At 40.4% G+C, this 20,698-nt stretch overlaps 1 long non-coding RNA gene across 1 annotated transcript; it reads left to right on the top strand.

The window, feature by feature from the left end:
• Positions 1-389: 389 nt before the first annotated feature.
• Positions 390-20,578, top strand: LOC119511795. The gene is made up of 3 exons (XR_005212244.1): positions 390-428; positions 2,280-2,578; positions 20,219-20,578. It is a non-coding gene; the product is annotated as an uncharacterized LOC119511795 (long non-coding RNA).
• Positions 20,579-20,698: the final 120 nt, after the last annotated feature.

Below are 20,698 nucleotides of genomic sequence, written 5' to 3'. Positions count from 1 at the left end.
ACTGAGTAGTGTCCTGATCCTAACAACTATGTCCTTTTGAAAAGACCCTTAGCCATTCTTCATTTGACCTTTGAAATATGTTTCCTTTCCTCTGTCCAAAAAAAAAAAAGTTCACTTAAGAAACAATTAGTGGAAAATTAACCGAGCAAGTGACCTCTGTAGCCAAACATAATTTTTCTGTTCTCATGGGCTTCAAACAGCAATCAAGTAAGAACAAGGCCAATTATCACTCCAGAGAGGCCACGGCCTCAGAATGAGAAGGCAGAAGATCATTCCAGATGGCTGCTGAGATCCTGTGAGCCCTCAATCCCCAAGAAGCTCCCTAGAGATGTCATCGCATCTGACTCCACCCAAGGGTTCACGAGGAATAACAAATTACTTTTGTGATGCTCAATGACAAGCCGGGAGTTGATAAGCCATTACCAAAGGTAAGATGATTCATCTTATTTTCTCCCCATTTTACAGAGTTGTGTGGGGTTTTTTGTTTTTAAGCACAAGCAAGACGTAATTCTTTACAGATTCACGTCAGGGTATTTTTATTCTACTCAAATAACATCACTGTTGCACTGAAAATCCAGTGGGAGCTTTAGAAATGGACAAAAATAAGAATAATCAGTTCTCGTGAGCTCATTTTATTTCCTTTTAGAGCAACTTACTTTTGGAACAAAGAATGACTGGTGTTGACTAGGACAGCTCTGCTGGACTGTACAAAGGAAATTAATGTCAAACGTGACAGCCAATCTCTGGGCCATTTCAGTTTTTTAATATTCTACGAGTGCAATAATCTTCAAGAGGCTATTCATAAAGATTTTAGAGTGCCCATGTCCATGTAATTTTTATAGACTAATGGATACTTTTCAATTTAATAACACCTTACATTTGAACTGGCTTTGATGGTTTTTAAAGTGCTTTCACTTAGCAGCTTCTCATCTGTTCTATAATATTCCTGAAAAATAGGCAGGTTCCTGGTCCACAGCTGGGGAACACAGAGACAAGTCTCAGATGGTTTAACTGCTTCCAGGGCTGGTTAAGGGTCAGACCCCACAGAGAACTCAGCTCTTCTAAATTATAGTCCAATTACCTTATCACTCATCTTGGAAAGAACATGTGATCTGGGGTCAAAAGATGAGGCTATAAAGCTGAATTTGTACCTTATTACATCTGTGACCACTTACATTACTGGGCTGCTGTGTGGGAAGATGAGAGCATGGGTGTAAGAAGGTCACACAGATGTGAACTCTTGCTCTTGTTCTGTTTGTTAACATATACAGTCTGGCAATGTGGAGAGTATGAGAGAATCACTTACTTGGGAGATGGTTTTCTAAAGCACTGTTGTGGTGTCTCCAGAGCTTTGCAACCCAGGGACATTTGGCAAGGACTTCAGACATTGGTTGCCGCCAATGGAGGAGGGTGCAACTAGCTTCTGTTGGATAAATGCCAGGGCTGCTGCTAAACATCCTATAATGCACAGGACAGCCCTGCAGGAAGAGATTTTCCAGTCAGTAATAGTCACACTATTATCAATAGTGTGAGATTGAGAAACCCTGCTCAGAGCAGAGAGTCTTAATCTGGGGTCCAGAGACTCATAGATAGGCTACCAGGATCCAGGAACCCACCTACAAAAATTATATGCAATATTACATCAGGCCAAATGTGCATTTTCCAGTGGCAAAGTTTCATGACTCTCAATAATTGTCATAGACATCTGTACTTTCAGATGTGTCATGATTCTTTCTCTGACAGTCTATTTTTTTAAAAAAAATTCAGTTTTATTGAGATATATTCACATACCATACAATCATCCATGGTCTACAATCGACTGTTCACAATTCCATCATATAGTTGTGCATTCATCACCACAATCAATTTTTGAACATTTTCATTACTCCAAAAAGAATGAAAATAAGAATAAAACATAAAAGCAAAAAAGAACACCCAAATCATCCTGTCCCCCACCCCCATCCCACCCTATTTTTCATTTAGCTTTTGTCCCCATTTTTCTACTCATCCATCCATACACTGGATAAAGGCAGAGTGAGCCACAAGTTTTTCACAGTCACACCATCACCCCTTGTAAGCTACATTGTTATACAATCATCTTCAAGAGTCAAGGTTACTGGGTTACAGTTCAACAGTTTCAGATATTTCCTTCTAGTTATTCCAACACTAAAATCTAAAAAGAGGTATCTATATAGCACATAAGAATGCCCTCCAGAGTGACCTCTCGACTCCATTTGAAATCTTTCAGCCACTGAAACTTTATTTTGTTTCTCTGACAGTCTCTTAATGCCTACTGAAACTACTGCTTACCCAAAGTTTTGTGTCTGCAAATCGTTTTTGGAAGCAAGAATGATGTGTCATATAAATGAACAGGCTGTAACGTTCTATTGACCTAGACTAAGTAATGAGTGGGGCAAACAAAGATGCAATGGAAGAATTGAGCAGATAAGTCCATCACTGCTGGGACCAGGCAGAGAGTGGGCAGCTCTCCCTTGCACTCAACTCCTTCACATTCACTCCTTCCGCAAAGTGAAAGAATGAGACTTGAAGATATCTCTGAGAGCAACTTGCTCACCAGGTGAGAGAATTAAACTTTTTCGGGGCAGCAGCAAGCTACTGTTAAATACATTGTCTTCTGCGTTACCCCTGAGAAATTTATTTATGTCCCCTCATATGAGGTTATTTCACTCCCACAGTAAAGGTTATTTACCTAGATGCAGGTCCGACTCTCTTCCTACAAAAAGTGGGAAACCCTGATGGAAACTAAGCATCACATCAGACGTCCTGGCTAAGTAACTAGCAGGCAGCCATTGTCTAGTGTGAAAGATTCAACATTTTGCTCCAGTAATGATTCATCAAGATTGCAACCATCCATGAGAACCTGATGAAAGTTCTGAACTCTGTCCTCAGAAAACTGTTCATGTGCCTCAAGCACACTTAATGTTGCCTTTTCAGGGTGCTCAGAGTTCCTATTTGCTGTGATACCCTGCTGCATTTTGAGGAAAACCTGCGTTTCCCCCAGTTCTTGTATCCTGTGATGTTCATTTCATAAGGTCGTGCATCAACTCTAGTTCTTCTGTGCTTCTTAAATGACCTGCCTAGATTTTTTGGCACTTGGGGGATAAAGAAAGAGAAGAAAAGGTCAGGCTAACTTTCAGACAGAATATTTTATTTTAATGGCTATGGGCTGTTAAATTGTAACACATCCTTCTTTCTCTAATCTCTATGCATCAACCATGTCCAAAATACAAATAGTTATTGCTGTATCATTGCCCAGTTCATATTATTTCCAGTGGTGCATGAATTCTGCAGGTGAAAATAACCTGCCCCTCTTTGTCTATATCTGACTATTATTCAAAAAAAGAAGCCCTGAAAGTAGATTATAATCCTCACTTTCCATCTCATTCTGGATTATGTTGCTCCAAGTCCTAGCCTCAATCCCAGAATTTAAATGAAGTGGACTGTCAATAAGGCAGTTACAAAACTTTAAAGCTTTAAAAAGGCAATCTTAATGTGAAGGAAATCCTATAAGGAAAAAAATAAGCTAACCAAACTGTCATAAGGAAAATGGGTAAACAAGAGGAGCGCAAATAGGTTATAAAACTTGTCACCTGTGACTAACTCGGTCCAATGCTAACGTACCTGGAGGTAATCGCCTAGTTTTATGGCCACCCTGCAGCCCTTCTGGTGTCAGTACAGCTCCTCATTCAAGTGCTCATGTAACTGAAGCTATTGCTGTTCTCCCTTTCTTTGAGTGAGTATGTCAGGGTCAGGTTTTGGCTCCTTCATTGTATAATAGCCAGGCAAGTAAACCATGAGGCTCTCGCCACATCATCCCCTTGTAAGCATGAATCGAAGAAACTGGTTTCACCAGAGGACTGAATACAGTGTCTATCTTTGGAGCCAGACTTATTCAAAGACACTAAAAGAGAAGCAATACGACCTCCATCAGGGCACGTTGAGAATCCAGGTGAAAGTAAGGGCTCCCGCAGCATGTAAAGTATGGCTATATTCTGAACTCTACTGCCAGTTGCCTTTTTCAGGCTAACTCCTTCAGATTGATCAATTCAAATTTTGCTGGCACACTCGGACACAGACAGCTAAAGGGGTCAGGGGAGAAAAACTGCAACTCTTAGAGGTAATGTTTGCAAAGGGTCAGAACATTTGCAGCCAATATTCTAGAATCGGGGGAACCAGTATAGTCACAAAATATTTGGAAACTTTGGTTATGTTTTGGTGCAAAAGAAGAATAAAATATTGACACTTGAGAGTTGGGGTATTTATAATCTAGAGTCCATACTCTGAAATCAAGCTGCTAGGGTTTGCATTCTGAGTCTTTCACCTCTGGGCAAACTACTTAACTCCTCTGTAACTAGTTTGCTCATCCGTAAACTGGAGTGTGCACAGTATCCGTGTTATTTGAGTGGGTGAGATTTAAGTGAAAGAGAATGTATAAAATATTAAGGCCTATGACAGTGCTTGAAACAATTCTTCATTCAGTGAACATTTATTGAGTGCCAATTACAGAGCAGGCATTTGGAATACAGCAATGAACAGAAGGACAGAAACCACTGTCCTTGCAGAATTTGCATTTTATGGCCAGCACCCAGTTAATGTGAATGATTAGTAGTGTGATGAAAAATCTAACTGACGTTTTCTCTTCATGAGTGAAACATGCATTCCAGGATGCCTAACACCTGTTCACCCACATGCATTGCTCAGAGATCGTGACCACCTCAGGAGAGTTTGCCCAGCTTTCTAACAAACCCCTTCTCTTCCTTGACATTTTAAAAGATCGCTTAAAATATGGCCTCACCAGTGGCCAAGGGCCTGGAGAGCTGAGCCGACAGTTCTCAGCCTTAGTGGTCCCAGTTTGTGCAAGAACCTAACCACTCACAAAGCTTTTAATTGTGCCTCTCGGCCACCTTGCCATCTCTGCAGGGAAGGGACACCTTGCCCAGATCACTGGAGATGTGGCAGGTACAAGTTTTTGGTTTCAGTGTGACACTTGAAACCGTCTGTCTTGATAGCTAGAGCTCCTCTAGCTTCTGCCGCTGCTTCCTGTCTGGAAGCAGTGAATCAAAGCACAGCAAGGGCTGCGGCTGGGAGAGTGCTGGCCAAGGCTGGCTCACCCCGTTGTCTGTCCCCAGCAAATCACAGTTAAGAGGTATTAGTTAAAGGGATCCGGCACCTGAGCTAGTGACATCCATTGTCCCATGCATAATGGACAAGCCAAAGTTGCTGACTCCTCTTCTGGTATGTTATAATTCATTACCTTTAATCTTTTTCACATTTAAGATTGCACGCACGGCTATGCAAATTAGCAGAGGCTTATAAACTCAGGATTTAGAAGAAATTGAGCTGATCTAAAATGAATTTGTGGACAAGTACGAACTTAACTGAAAAATTAAAATACATTCCAGGACCCTGGAGGAATAATTCCGCCTATCATTAGGGGCAAAAAACTGGTTAAAAAAAAAAAAGTAAAAAACTGTTAAAATGGCTTCATATGGAAGATAGTTTTTAAGCTGCTTGTAAGGTTTAGCAACATTATATAATTAAATATATATACATTTACCAGTCTGAGGTTCTGAAATGATAATCCTTTTAACATAAAATCTATGAACTTAGATTTTGAGGATGATATATGCATGATAGCTTTTAAAATAAATAATTAATAAATAAAATCTATAGAAGACTTATAGACCTGTAAGGTTGGGAATAGAATATTCCAAAAGACTCAAATTTTGTGTATATGTTTTTCTTCCAGGTGATACAAGTCTAAGAAAATTACATTTTTTTTGGGTATTAATTGGTTTCAAAAGCATCCTTAAATAAAAGTGACAAAGAATTCAAAGTAAAATATTGCAGTCTTAAAGAAAAAGTAAACATAATACTTCTGCCAGGAAAACAGCATTTTCCAGTAAGATACAGAGCATTAACGTGCTTTGCTTTTATGCATTTTCCTCAATTCTAAAAGTAAGATCACAATAACAGAAGCATAAAGATAAAGGTTAAAAGAGCCGTGAAAGACAATTGAACTAAGTCTTGCGCCAGATAACCTTGGCTAAAGGATAATTTCTGAAAGAAATATTGAATGTTATAAAGTATAACTTTTATGATAAATGGTGGGTGCTCTGTTTTTTTTTCCAAATGTTCAACCTGATTGTAACAAACCACAGTCCCTGGTGATTTAAAGATCTCACTAGGATTGAACATGATTTTGTAGACCTGGAAAGGGCTTTAGAGATCATTCAGTCCTATCTTCCCACTTTACAGGAGAAGAAAGAGACTGGGGAAGTGGAATTACTTATCTGAAATCACACAGGTAGAAACCAGCTGACCTAGTCCAGAGTTCTCCCCAAACCCCTGTCTACACACTATGCTGACACTTCTAGGGGTCAAATTTGCATTACTTTGAAAATGGGCAATTAGTTTTGTCCAATGTAGCAGAGAGAAGAGAGAAGATGTATCTGTTCTCTTCATTGTGTGTCTTTTCTCCAGTGCTCAAAACTACTCACTTACCCTCAACCCTGTCTGTCCCTATCTGACACTAGGAAAATGAAAAAGGCACATGTGTGGAGCTCTCTTCTAAACTTTTGTGATATAGTCTTTGTGAATTACATACCAACTGGAAGGTCCTTCAACATACCTCAAAAAGTTCTTTATACTCCTGCGGCCAACTTTGACTCCTTGCCAAAGTGAAAACAAACAAACAAAATTTCTGTCTTAAATAACTGTGGGAGAGAGGTGAGTGGTTGCCTGTGGCTGGCATTAGAGAGCAGGCTAATGGAAATATTCTGTATCTAACGTGGTGGTGGCTTCTCAGGTGTATAGAACTGTCAAAACTCATAGGATGGCAGATTCAGGTTTTTTTTGTACATAAATAATTTCAGAGTAAAGTTGATTTTTAAACAAGCTTTTGGGACAGGAATGATGAGAATCTGAGGATAAAACCTTCTCATGATTATTCTTCTTGTTATCTAATGAGTGGTACTGAAAAGCTCCAGTATTATTACATGTAGTTTAAGAGGATTATCGTAAGGTAATTTTAAGAAAGCAAAACCACCTAGATATACGAGATGGGAAATGAAAGATTTCTTAACCGCAATATGTTTTAAAATATACGACTGTGTAGGAAAGGTGATTTGAATTCAAGGCTCTTCCCACCCCACCCCACCCTCACCCTCCCCCCCTCTCTGCCCCCAGGAAATTGCTGGAAACTGATCTTCATGGATGCGAGAGGCAAAGAGTCTTATCTTTTTACCTCTTTGCTGTCCCCCTCAGTCACAGGCAAAAAAGAAACAACTTTTAAAACCTTACTATTTTCTTTTAATTATTTTCCATTTGACCTGATATCTTAAAATATACTCTTGTGCAATAGTCTCCCATCATAGTAGATAATTAATCTGCAGTTCTGGTCAAGGATCCCAAGTCCACCAATTAGCTTCTATCTTTCAGCGTGCCATTTCAAATCCCGTCTCCCAGGGCCTCCAGGGAGAATGGCTAAATGGGGTTGCCCTATTTTCATGCAACCCAATGCTCTTAAACCTGATACTATCTCTTGGATCTGGATCAGGCTTGGGATGGAAGGCACCGAGTCAAAGCAGCTGAATGGCCTAAATGCTTCTACCGTAATACCATGCCAAAGACAACCTCCCCCAGTCTACAGCGTTTTCTCTGCTCCCAGGAATCAAAATGAAAGAATTACGGGTTTAATGGACTAGGTGGGTAGAATTTCACGCAGCAGATGTTAAGTAAGATCAACCAGGTCCTTTGCCAGTGCTGCAGGGTCTTTAAATAACAGAGCAGAAACCCTCTGGGAAAGTGTACTCTCTGTACCCAGAAACAGCACCACGATGAGTAGGAGAAGGCCTCCCACCACCGGCACCTGCTGAGCACGTGCACGTCCATCACGCCCCAGCCTCCTCTGCACATCCGCCAGTCTGAGCCGCCTTTCCTCTGTCCTTGCCTATCTCTGTCTTATCCTTTAGGGACCCTCCTATTTCAACTGTAACCCACAAGAATCCAGGATGATAAGCAAACTAGAGCATTCTCTCTCCGGAGCCCTTCCTCTGGGGTTATCATCCATTCTTTGTGTAATAGTTTTTTTCTTCCCCTTTTTCTCTTTGATTTAGTATTTTTTTCCATAAAAAATAATTCATCATTTCATGCAGTTTTTCTCTATGGATACAGATACACATTCTGTCTTTTGGGCATAAAAAATGAAAATAAATGTGTGCCAAGGGTGGAATGGAGATCAGAAGGTGGGCGGACGAGTAAGCCATGGCAAGTTTCACAAGCCAGAGCTCTTCCTACGTGCTGGAGCTGAAGAAAGGCAAATGGTACAGTGAAAAGTGCATGTACTCTGCAGCCAGACATACAGGGATTGGGATCTAAATTCTGCTATCTACCTGGTGTGTGACCTGGGGTAGACAAGTTAACTGCACTAAATCAGTTTCTGCATCTATAGGGAAGAATAATATCTACCTGGCAAAGTTGTTAAAATAATATAATGCATGTAAAGTGTCTGGCTCACAGTCAATGAACAATGAAATAAAAGTACAATTAGTAGGAAAATCATTGCGCTGACATTTCTGCATGACCTTTGGAAGCACTTTCAACTTTTAAATTCCATGATTCTGCTAGCTTGAGTAGGAGTTCATACTCATATGATGAGAGTCAACATGTCACACTGTGGACGTGAGCAAATGACCTGGGCCATGGAGCTTAGTGGAATGGTGATGGCAAAATGTACCACCATGTTTGCCATGTGACTTAGGGAAAGAGATATTCATTTTTCTTTTTTAATGAAACTGTGTTGTTCCCAACCCTCTCTGTAAACAAACCTAGAATTTTGATGTAAAGGTTTGGTTTAAAAAAAAAAAAAAAACAAACAAACACTAATGCTAAACCAAACAAAAACAACTCTTTACCATCCACTGACATCCCAGTTGATGACAACTTAGAATCAAATCAGAAGTAACATCTGAATGAGCACAGAGGGGTGAAAACACCATAGGAGGAAAATCAGAGATTTAAGTTGGAAGAGGAGAAAGGAAGGGGGGAAGTGTACCTTATTGAAAAGGAGCAGTGTCAACGTGTGAGGAACTTGCAGTAAGTGATTGCGTTGTCTAGACAAAGAGTCTTCAGAGGGAGGGAAATTTGTGTGGTTGACAAAAGACCACAGTAACACCTGGGGAGCTGGGTTCAGTGACACAACTGGAGAAATTGAGAAATGGAGACTTTATTCTTTTTTATTAGGAAAAAAGTTACCAAATTGAATGAACATTTGAAACTATTTTTTTCTTCACTGTAGAGAACCAAAACCGAGCAATACTTGGTGACTGCTGATAGGTCCCAGTGGACACAAAATGAATGAGCAATGGAAACACCTGGTGGAAAGGCTAGAAAACAGCCAATCAGGCTACATGCATGATTTTTTTTTTTTTCTTTCAGAGAGCTTGTTGGGCTCAGGGTTGTAGTTTGAGAGCTTCAATTGTGGTTAACACTTAACTGAATCTTACTGTGTGCCCTGTACTGGGATAAGTGTTTTTTATGCAAGACCACATTTAATTCTCACTCTAACCCAAAGATACAGGTACAATTTCTATTCCCATTTCAGAAAAAAAGAAATTGAGGGACAAAGAGGACAAGTAATGGGCCCAAAGTGACATTCCTAGAAGGTTTTAGGGACCTGAGCCCAGGCATCTGATGCACAAGGCCGTGCTCTTAATTTCTGTCTATTGAGTTCCTCATTGCCAAACTAGTAGTAATAATGCCAGCCTTCCCTAACTTACAGGGTTGTTTTGTGAGAAGTGTATAAAAGAAGATAAGCAAAATTGCAAAGTAAAACATAAACTATACCTTACCATTAGGGATCACAAGCTTAGTAGGTGCTAATTTTACACTAGCAGGAAACAATTTAAAATCTTCTGGAGAGTCAACCACATTATCATTTTAAATATTAATTAAGATGTTTGAATATATTTTATGGGCCTAAGAGAGCTTGTTTAAATCAGCCAAATAATTAACACTGATAATGTGTGAACATTTACCAGTGTGGCTAGAACTCAAAAACATACCGTTAAGCAGAAAAAGCAAGTTTCCAGAAAGCTATGTACCATTTTTTTTAAATCATTCATTCAAATGTTTGAAATACAAAGTGGTACTACATATTATCTATATTACTTATGAATAACTTCTAAAATCATGAAACCACACAGCATGTCGACATTAATGTAACACCAGTTTATGCTAACAGATAAATCTTGAGATTTTAATGGCTTGAACTCAATGTTTCTTTATTCCCATTTATTTCACAGACTACTTTGGGTGTTCCTCGTTCAGGATGGGGCTTTGATATTTGCTGCATCTTGTGGTCCTTGGTTCCTCTCCTTCAGCGGGCAGATGAGAAAAGGGACCATGGGGAAGACATGCCTACTTTGTCACTGCTTCTAAAGTGACACATACAGCTTCCACCCAGATCCCAGGGGCTGGAACTCAGTCACATGACCACACCAAGCCACATGGAAGGCTGAGACCTGTACTTAGCTTGGCCCAAGAAGAGAAGGTGACTCCTCTTAGTAAGCTGCCATGAGTAGGAGGAATACACTGCAGCTTCTGGATAGTTCTACGTGCTGTCAGCAGCAGAGCAGAACTAAAGCAATATGCAAAACACAATATTTTTGAAGTGGGGCGAAGGGTACACAGATATCATGTGACTGTACTTTTCTTTATGTTTAAACATGTTACAATTTGAAAAAAGGGTGCAAGTGTGAATTTTACTTAGTGCTATGTATTAAACTGCCTAAGGTCTTTGGCTAGAACAGACTAAAAATGCTTTTTACTTTTTTAAAGGCTTGAAATAAAAGAAGAAGAAAAATACATGACAGAGAATATATAAGGCCCACAAAGCCTAAAATATTTGCTGTCTGGCCTTTGATAGAAGTTGTTTGCCAACACCTGTACTAGAACATAAGAAAATATGATTTACTTTCTTAAAAATATAAATTAAAACTCACTATGAGCTAGGCACTGTGCGCTCACAGACATTTTTTAGATTAAATGATTCAGCTGGGATTCAAACTGTGGCTGTCTGAGCCCACCTTCTTCACCCCTATATTATTCTTCTTAATTTACTTTTTGTTTTTTTTAAATTTAAAATTGGTTTCCAAATCTTTTAAATGTACTGATGAAATTATAGATCACCTTCAAGGTTTATGTTTACACTCCAATTCTATTGACATCTACAACAGGTTAAAAACATATGTGTCATATTTTTCAGTAGATGAGACTGATGGGTGGTTCTCCTGCTTTTCTGACCATCTGAAGGAACCTAACTCAAGGCAGGTGGAGAAAGGATGAAGGAGGGGCTTTGCACTGTGTTTCGTCAAATCTGTCACCAGTCATAAGGCCCACACCGTCTCACGTACCAGGAAAGAAAAAGCACCATCAGTCAACTTGCGAGGGGCCTTTATTGTAAAGAAAACTCCTCATTTCAGAGATGTTAAATGTGAAAAGTATCTGGCCTAGAATTGCTGAAATTCAGCATATTCAGAAAATGATAATGGAGGATTGTTATAAATGGAGCGGAAGAAACTATCAGGAAGAAGGATGAGGAGGAGGAAGAGGTAGAGGAGGAGAGGGTGGGGAGAAGGAGAGGGGAGAGGAGGAAGAAGGAACAGTAAGATGGAGTGGGCCAAATGATGGAGCAAAGTCCTGGAGGAGAGAAGGGAACCGAACCAGCTCGAGGACAGAGAAAAGTCTCTATCTTAAGGAAATAATGGGCGGTACGTGTTCCTAGAGATAGAAATAATTCTGTGGGTGAGAGAAGGGATGTTTATGTGGTTCAGGCCTTGGGCCTCACTTTTGTCAGTAAGAGACCATTTTGCATTTAATTTTGCAATCATTTTAAGACTTCTTTTTATGAGTTCTTTCATAAGATCAGAGTTGTGTCTCTGAGTTTCAACTGCATTTTGCCAACAACTATAAGAGACAGCCGAAGGTATAAAGATGCAGAATTTAGGGTTTAATAAAGGACCAACAAGCACCAACACAGTGATTCTGTTGTACTTTGGCAGAATTGCAAGCAACAAATTTCACATGATACAACCAACTATCAGATTATGATGTTTAATGAAAATATCACATGCTGGGAAGCACAAGACTAGAAAAGTCTGCATCCGGATACAGCGCTTATTATACTAAGAAAGTTCTGGGGAACATATCTCTCTATTTGCGGATGAGAAATTGTGCCAGCTGCTGACTCGGTTGCCCGATTCATACAGTGGGGGTTCGGAGCCAGAAACTCAGCTCTTCTCACCCCACGAGCGGCTGTGTACCACACGAGCCACCCTGCCCCTGGCATATTGCAGAACTCTGTCTTCTAGTAAATGTTTTCATTCATTTTAGAACAAATTTATGTGAGTCCACAGGTTGTTTTCCACTAAAATAGCCATTTTACTAACACTCAACTCAAGGGAAAGAGATTCTTGGGTTTGGGACTTTCACACATCAGTGCCTCCTGGGCCATGAGTTTGCACAGGGCTCTTTGACTTCCGGGCTCATTGGCTCCTGGGAGGATCTGTAGCCACGTGCTGTATACCATCTTGCTCCGTTAACCCAGGGCAGTGCTTGTGCCTTGGCTACGTCTTGGTGTTGCTTGACAAGTGCTCGGGCAAGAGCAGCATCTCAGCCCAGCATTTAAGGGCTGCGGTGGTGCTGTGACAGCTTTCTGGCTCACCTCTCCCTTCCCTAATCCAATGTTCAACCCCTTGATTAGATGATGTTTCCCTCAAGCCCCCATTACTTTTATCCCTCTTCATCTTTGTTCATGCTAATCCCTCAGCCTGAAAGGACTTCCACCTGACAACCTCTTCAAATGCACCTCTCCTCATTGGGTCCCCCCAATATTTATCAAATGCCCCCAATTTGCAGGAACCGAGGCAGGCTGGGGGCCTCCGAGGAGACAATGAAAAGATGTGGTCTCTGCCATTATAGGTTTTACTGTCTAGGAGGAGAGAAACAGATCCAAGACCTTTATTTCTATGCAGGTAATTATGAATAGTTGCAATTTCTAAGAAGCAAACTAGTAGAATGTGAGATCAAACAGGAGGGGAGGCAGTTGAGATTGCTTGGTGGTCTGAGGAAGGAACCAACAAGATGAAACCAGGAAAATATTTAAGCTCCTTCAACATCCAAATGTTCATCACTCCCAGCAAATGTCCTGGTGTTTCCTGCCTGGGTACTTTTGTTCACAGTTTGCCTTCATCTAGAACCGTCTCAGCTCATCTGCCACTTTCTTGTGTCTCATTCCCCACGTGATGTATTCCTATTTATACCCAAACATTCCGCTTGGGTGCTGTCTCCTTGGAAAGCCTTCCTTGAGCCTCCCACTCTTCTCAGCTGGGTTTGGTGCCCCCTCTTAGGATCCAGAAGCCCTGTGTGCAAAGCATTATCCTAGCCTCATAGCACTTGTTACATTGAGCTGAAATTGCCTGTTCAACCGCCATTTCCCCAACTAAAGTTCCTCAAGCACAGTGACCACGTCATGCTTATATGCCCAGATGCTTATGTGCCCAGTATGTGGCACAGAGTAGACACTTTTGGAATGTTCCAGAAAATCTATAATTTATTTATCCAAGGAGTCTGAAGCATACTGTAAATTTATGGTTCTCATTTGTTGAAAAATACGAGAGGAGAAGATAAATTTTGAGTGAAAGTTAGCTTTGACATGAGGCTTGTTTTAACTAGTGTTAGCTGGTCTGTTAAAGATTTCAGGAGTCAGTGAATACTTGGGAATTTGGGAAAGGAGAGCAAGAATCAGGGAGGTAGAATCGTGTGGTAAGAAGAGAAAGGATGTGTGGTCAAAGGACATTACTTCCATCTACAGTTGTGGACCCCAGGGGCAAGTGACCTCACTCTTTCTGTAGGGTCCCAAGTTCTGCCCTGAAATGTCGGAAACACATTACCAACCTCATACAGCTGTTTGAGGAGTAAAGGAGATGACATTTGTGGTAGTTGTTTATCACAGTGATAAGTATTATGTAGGGAAGTAATATTACAAAGTCTGTGGAAGTAACTCTAAAATTCACAAATCTGCAGAAACTTTTTGTTTAATGCTTGCAAGGTGCAAAGACTAAAAAGTATTTAGCTTTTATCATCGGGCTTGAATCTTTATTGCCCTCAGGCAGATAACCACGCGGGTAATTCAAGCCTAGGTTATGTCTTACGGGAAAACATCAGAGGTGGAAAACACCACACCATTCATTTAGATTTTATTCAAACATATTCAAGAACTGTGTTTAGGAACCAGAAATTACTATTTAAAAATTTTAAATGCAGCCAAGACCAGAAGGAACTCTACAGATGGTCTAAGGAGGGATTTCAAACTCAGTTCCTGAGATCCCTGGTCCTGTGGAGGTGACTTGTGGTGACGGGACTCTGGGGCCACAGTGCCACTGCTGTGCACCCTTCTTTATCCTGTCTTTAAGAATGTATTCATTCCTCCATCCTTCCAGCCCCAGAATAGACACTCTTGGAAATGGTACTGTGCTGGTTTGGATGTATTATGTCCCCCAAAATGCCAGTACTTTAATGCAAACTTGTGGGGACAGATGTATCAGTGTTGATTGGGTTGGAATCATTTGATTGTTTCCATGGAGATGTGACTCAATCAACTTTGGGTGACACATTTGATTAAATTATTTCCGTGGAGATATGGAGCCCACCCATGCAGGGTGCATCTTGATTTAATCACCAGAGTCCTATAAAAGAGCTCACAAACAGAAGGACCTCAGAGCAGCTGAGAATGACATTGAAAGCAGACTTTTACTGATGCTTTGGAAATGCTAGCCCAGAGTTTGCTCCAGAGAAGCTAAGAGAGGACAAAATGCTCCAAGAGCAACATTTTGAAGAATGTACAGGAGCTGAGAGAGGAGCTGGAACACAACCTAGGATCAGCAGACCCCAGCCATGTGCCTTCCCAGCCAATAGAGGTTTTCTGGACACCATTGGCCTTCCTTCGGTGAAGGTATACTTGTGTTGATGCCTTAAATTTGGACATTTCCATGGCCTTCAGACTGTAAATTTGCAACCCCCTTTATAAAAGCCAATCCATTTCTGTGGTATTTTGCATAATGGCAGCATTAGCAAACTGGAACAGGTCCCTTCTGGTCTTAGAGCCCTCTTGACTGGGAGTAGCCTTCTGCCTCCCAATTCATTTATTTGGAGGTCTGGCTCCTTGAAAATGCACCACAAAATGTTGATTGCTTACTTTCCTTGTTGCCCACATCAGTGTCCTTCAGACTCTGCCTGTCCTTTCCAGTAGTTGCTCTCTGTGTCCTCTTGGGGCTTTGGAAGACCCTGGGAACCCCAACTTTTGAAAGCACCGTGATTGAACCAGATCTCAGCTGGAAAGGTCCAGGGTGGGGGTAACACCCCAGGTGGGGGTTGGGTCCCATCAGCCCACGCCATCCCCAGTGTCATGTCAGCTCAGAGAAACACAAGACCATGATCTGAGTCAGTCAGTAGGAATTCAGTTATACTTATTTTTTCTGCAATTAATTGCAATTAGGTTGAGAGATTTACTAAATGTTAAGTATATGTAATTAATAGCAAATATTTTGCTCAGGAGATTGCAGCGTATCATTTGGGATTAATCAGTTGATTCTGAATGCTAATCAAATAAGATTCATGGTAGACAAACTCTGCTGAGTTTATACCCTCAGGATTCATACAAACTCACAGGCACTCACAGGCACACACATACACACTCACACCCACTCACACATTCACAGGCACACACGGGCATCTTATGCATTAGCCCCTAAAGAGGATAATTTCTGCCCAAGTTTACCACTCCAAATGTGTCTTGAAATCATAGTTAATTTCCACCTTCGCCACACACACACTCCCCATTACCAAATTCCTCCTCTCGCCTATCAAACAAAATATAAATAAATTTGAAGATAGTTTCACTTCAGGGGTAGCTTTTGCTTACAGCTTACCCATTACTCGGTACATGCCAGTTCTAAACGCAGAGCCGCCTTTGGCTGTGACTCACGACGTTCTTGCTTGGGTTCAAAGCAGACTATACAGTGATTAGAGAATCAAATGCATCAATTCAATGCAAATGTTTGGCTGATTCATTTAACAGTATCGAGTTTAAGCCAACTGTTTTTGCTGTTTTAGGAATATGACCACAAACTCACAACCCTGAGATTATTTTACTAATGCATTAGACCGTGTATGAAAAATGGCGAAATTGGTCTCTTACCTTTAATTTTCCTTGCTGAGGAAAGTTCTGTAAGTCTAAACGAAAGTCCTACTAGAAAGTAGTCTAATAATAATCACAGAAAAGTAGTGTTTTTAATCTACCAAGTAGTTGCTGTCTATCTGCCCACCTAATTTACCAGTTCTTCATGAACATCCAAAAAGATAATACAGAGACTAATGACGATGAATTGTGAAGAAGCATACAAATGCAAGGGATCATTTTCCTTATTATAGCTATTATTATCATTTTTATTATTTGGTGTAGGCCTTTATCAGTCAGAGAATCATCTGGGAGAAATAATAGATGAACATTTAGGGACGATTATGAACATGTCAACAATTTTCTTAGTGCCTTCCTGCCTTGGCTTGCTGGGCTGCTATGACGTACGACACGATAGGTTGGCTTAAAAACAAGCATTTATTAGCTTGTGTGTTGAGGGCAGAAGAAATCCAAAATCATGATGTCAGCAAGGCTTTTTTTCTCCTGGAGTCTGTAGCGTTCAGGCGCTGGCTGCCAATGATCTTTGGGGTTTCTTGACGTGTACCTCTGCCTCCTGTCACGATTCGGCCTCCCCTTTCTGGCTCCTGTGACTTCCGGTTCTGGTTCTTTGTGTCCTTCTCCAAGTTCTGGCTTCTGGTGTCTTCTCATCATAAGGTCTCCAGTAATATGGGTTAAGGGCACCCTCATTCAGTTGGGCCACACCTTAACTAAAAATAGCATTTCAGGAGATCTTGTCTGCAATGGGTTTGCACCCATAGGGATGCAGATTAAGTTAAGAACGTGTCTATTCAGGGTACTGAGTTCAACCTACCATTCTCCCCAAGCTCCTCAAAGAGAACTCAGATAGCACCATGTGTCTGTGAGTTCCACTTAATCAGCGCAGGCTTCACACAAATCCTCATCAGGCAGGAAAGCTCAGGTCAAACATCGCTCAACAAGTCATTCAACGAACGGTACTGGGTGGCTGCTGGTATGCTGGACCTTGATCAATGTGAACAAAGCAGATAATAATCTCTGCCACCAAGAAGCTTACGTTCTAGTGGGGGCAGACCATAAACAATACATATAAAAACTAAGTCAATTGAATAGTGTGCTTGAAAATAAGTAGGTGCTAAAAAAGGAAAATATAGAGGCAGCCTAAGAGTGTGGGGTGTGTTGCCACTTTAAACAGGTGTTGATCAGTCTTCATTGAGTGGGTGACATTTGAGCAGAGAAGAGAAGGAAAGGAGGGGGATGATTCAGATTCTTGGGAAGGGCAGTCCAGGCAAAGGGTGGAACAAAGGGCCTGAGGTCAGCACCGGCTCGGGGGACAGCAAGGAGGCCAGTTGGGCTGGAGCAAAGTGAGCGAGCAGGAGAATAGGAGGGGCTGAGCTGGGATAAGCTGGGGGTGGATGGACATGTGGGGAGGGCCTTACAGGCTGTCATCAAGAACTCAACCTTTTCTCTCGGTGAGTCAGGAGACTTTGGAGAGGGTGGAGGGAAGGAGCAGCATGATCTGATTTGTCTTTTCAAAGCATCCTCCTGGCCACGATGCTATGTGCAATTTTTTAGAACACCATGACCAGTTAAAAGGTGATTGCAATAATCCAGGTGGAAACAATAGAATCTGGCAGAGCAGGAGGTGGTGAGAGATGGTAGGAGTCTGGATATAATCTGAAGTGAGAACTGATGTGATTTCCTTTCCGAGTAGGTTAGGGCATATGAAACAGAGAGAAGGCGGGGACCCCTCCAAGTTGATACAACTGACAGTGTGCTCTCCTTTGCCATAGCTTCTTGGGATGCATAATACAGGTATTGCAGTCTGTGGTAGCTCCAGCTATGTATCCAAGAAAAACAGGTTCTTAGATCTAATCCATTCCTGTAGGAGTGAACCCACTATAAGCAGGACCTTTTGATGAGGCTACTCAGTTAAGGTGTGGCCCAGCCCAATCAGGATGGCTCCTAATCCTATTACTGGAGTCCTTTACAATTGCAGTGAAATCCAGACAGACAGAGAGAAAGCCATAGAAACAAGAAGCTGACATTAAATGGAATCCTGAAGAGAACGGAGAGGCCAAGAGACGCTTCATGTGCCTTGCCATATGATGAGTGAAGGACCAAAGATTGTCAGCAGTCAGCCCCAGAGTGCCATAGTCTTCTGGAAGAAAACATTGCCTTGATAATTTCTTGATTTGGACTTTTTCCCAGCCTAAGACTGTGAATGAATAAATCCTCATTGTTCAACCCAACCCATATCTTGGTATTTGGTTGAGAAGCCTAGGAAACTAAAGCAGATTTCTTTACAAGCAGAGTGAAAATCAGACATTAAAAAAAAGCTTTGAGGCGGAGCCAGAAGTCAATGGAACCTGGAGAAGCTAAAAGAGGCCACCATGTGCATTGCCATGTGACATAAAATCCAAGAACCAAGGATCTCTGGCAGCCAGCCCCAGAATGCCACAGTCTTCTGGGAGAAACTGTTGCCTAATGACAATTTGATGTTGGACTTCTCCTGGCATCAAAACCATGAGCTAATAAATTCCTGTTCTTTAAGCCAACCCATTGCATAGTACTTGATTTAACAGCCAGGAAAATAAAACACGGTCTTTGTGTTATTTTCTTAAAACATTCTTTAGAAACTTGCATTAATTTATAGTCCCACCAACTGTTTTATTTGTATTTCTTTAATTAGTATTGAGCTTGAATTTTTTTTTCATATATTTATTGGACATTTGTTGTTGTTCTTCATTGCATAGTCAAATTTAAATTTTCTCCCACTGATATATAGGTCAACTAGATAATATACAAAGTCCCCATATATATTGGTTTATATATGGGAACCCAATTATTTAATCTCTTTATTGCTGAGCTATTACAACATTGTTTTAATTACTGGAGTTTAATGATGCATTTTAATACCTGATAGCACATGTCCCTGACTATAAACTCTTCAGAATTGTTATGGTGATCTTTGTGTTTATGTTTTCAGATAAAATACAGAATTGTTTTATGTGCTAAAATCATCCTGCTTGGAGTTTTGCAAGAATCATATTGAACATGAGAGTAATTTTTGGGGAACTGACATCTTTTCTTTTTTGAGTCTTCATGACCAAGAACAAGAAGTCTCTCCATTTAATAAAATCAAATTTTCAGAACAAATTTCTAATTTTTTATTCTTTACTTTCTTCCATATAGCTCCAACGTTTTATAAAATTCATTCCTATGTACTATAAGTATCAATATAGATAGAGTGAATGGTATCATTTTCCATTACATTTCTACCTGGTTATTATTGATATATAACAACCCAATTGAATTTTCAAAATTTATTTTGTAAGCAGCCACCTTAAAAACTTTCTTAATGTTTCTAAATTGCTAATTCTGTGTTTTCCAATATATAAAAGCTTGTCATCAGAAAATAACAATAACTTTGCTTCCTTCTTTTCATTCTTTTATCTCTGATTTCACGCTTTCGTATCATTGCACTAATGTGTCAGCATGTCCATGTTAATGATGTGTGTGATAAGTGAAAGCTAAACTAATTCTAACTTCAATTCAAAGTCCTGTCTTTTAACAACAACATGTTTGCTGTTTTCCAATACGCATGTACATTTAACATTTATTTTTAATGAAAGATAAATAATTTGAAAGATGCCATTTTGGCATCTAATTAGATGATCCTTTTTCTCTTTTGACAAACAAGACAAGTTGTATTAATAGTTTTCATTATATTGATCATCTTTGCATTTCAGGATTTTAGGAATAAGTTCCAATGGGTTAATTATGAGTATTAAAAGAAAATTAATATTTTTTATTAAATAGTGCAACAATACATGCATGTTGATCTTGCTACCGGTGGCTTCTCTCTGTTAAATTAAGTATTAAAAACTAACAACCACAAATAAAATTGCATGTAAAGAGAGTCACAATGTCACAAACCAAATTTAATTTTATGTTTTTCAGGACTCTCAAGATCTAAGAAATGAGTGGCAATGAAAGTTTAATATTTCAGATCTACACCAGAGACTAAAAAATGTGATGACATCCTCTTTGGATCTAGATGTAGCAGCAAATAATTACAAAGTTCATGGGAAGATGATGTAAGTGAAAGCATGTTGCACCCTGAATTCATGTAATGGTTAATTTTATGTGTCAGCTTGCCTAGGTTATGATGTCCAGTTGTTTGGTCCAACCACTGGCATAATTGTCACCGTGGGGGTATTTTGTAGGTGGGATTAGCATCGGCAATCAGTTGACCTTAAGTAGAGGAGATTCTCCTTCATGTTGAGAGTGGGCCTCATCCAATCAGTTGGAGGTCTTAATAGCAAGAACTTGGTTCCAGATATCAGAAGAAATTCTGCCTTGGGACTAAATCCTCCATTCTTTACTGGATTTTCAGCCTGAGGAATTCAGACCCAAGACTTCAATATCACTCGTCCTGGA

The sequence above is a fragment of the Choloepus didactylus genome, chromosome 16 (assembly GCF_015220235.1).
Source record: "Choloepus didactylus isolate mChoDid1 chromosome 16, mChoDid1.pri, whole genome shotgun sequence".
NCBI lineage: Eukaryota > Metazoa > Chordata > Mammalia > Pilosa > Megalonychidae > Choloepus > Choloepus didactylus.
Note: the sequence above shows the minus strand (reverse complement) of the source record. Positions and strands in the feature narration are given on the sequence as shown.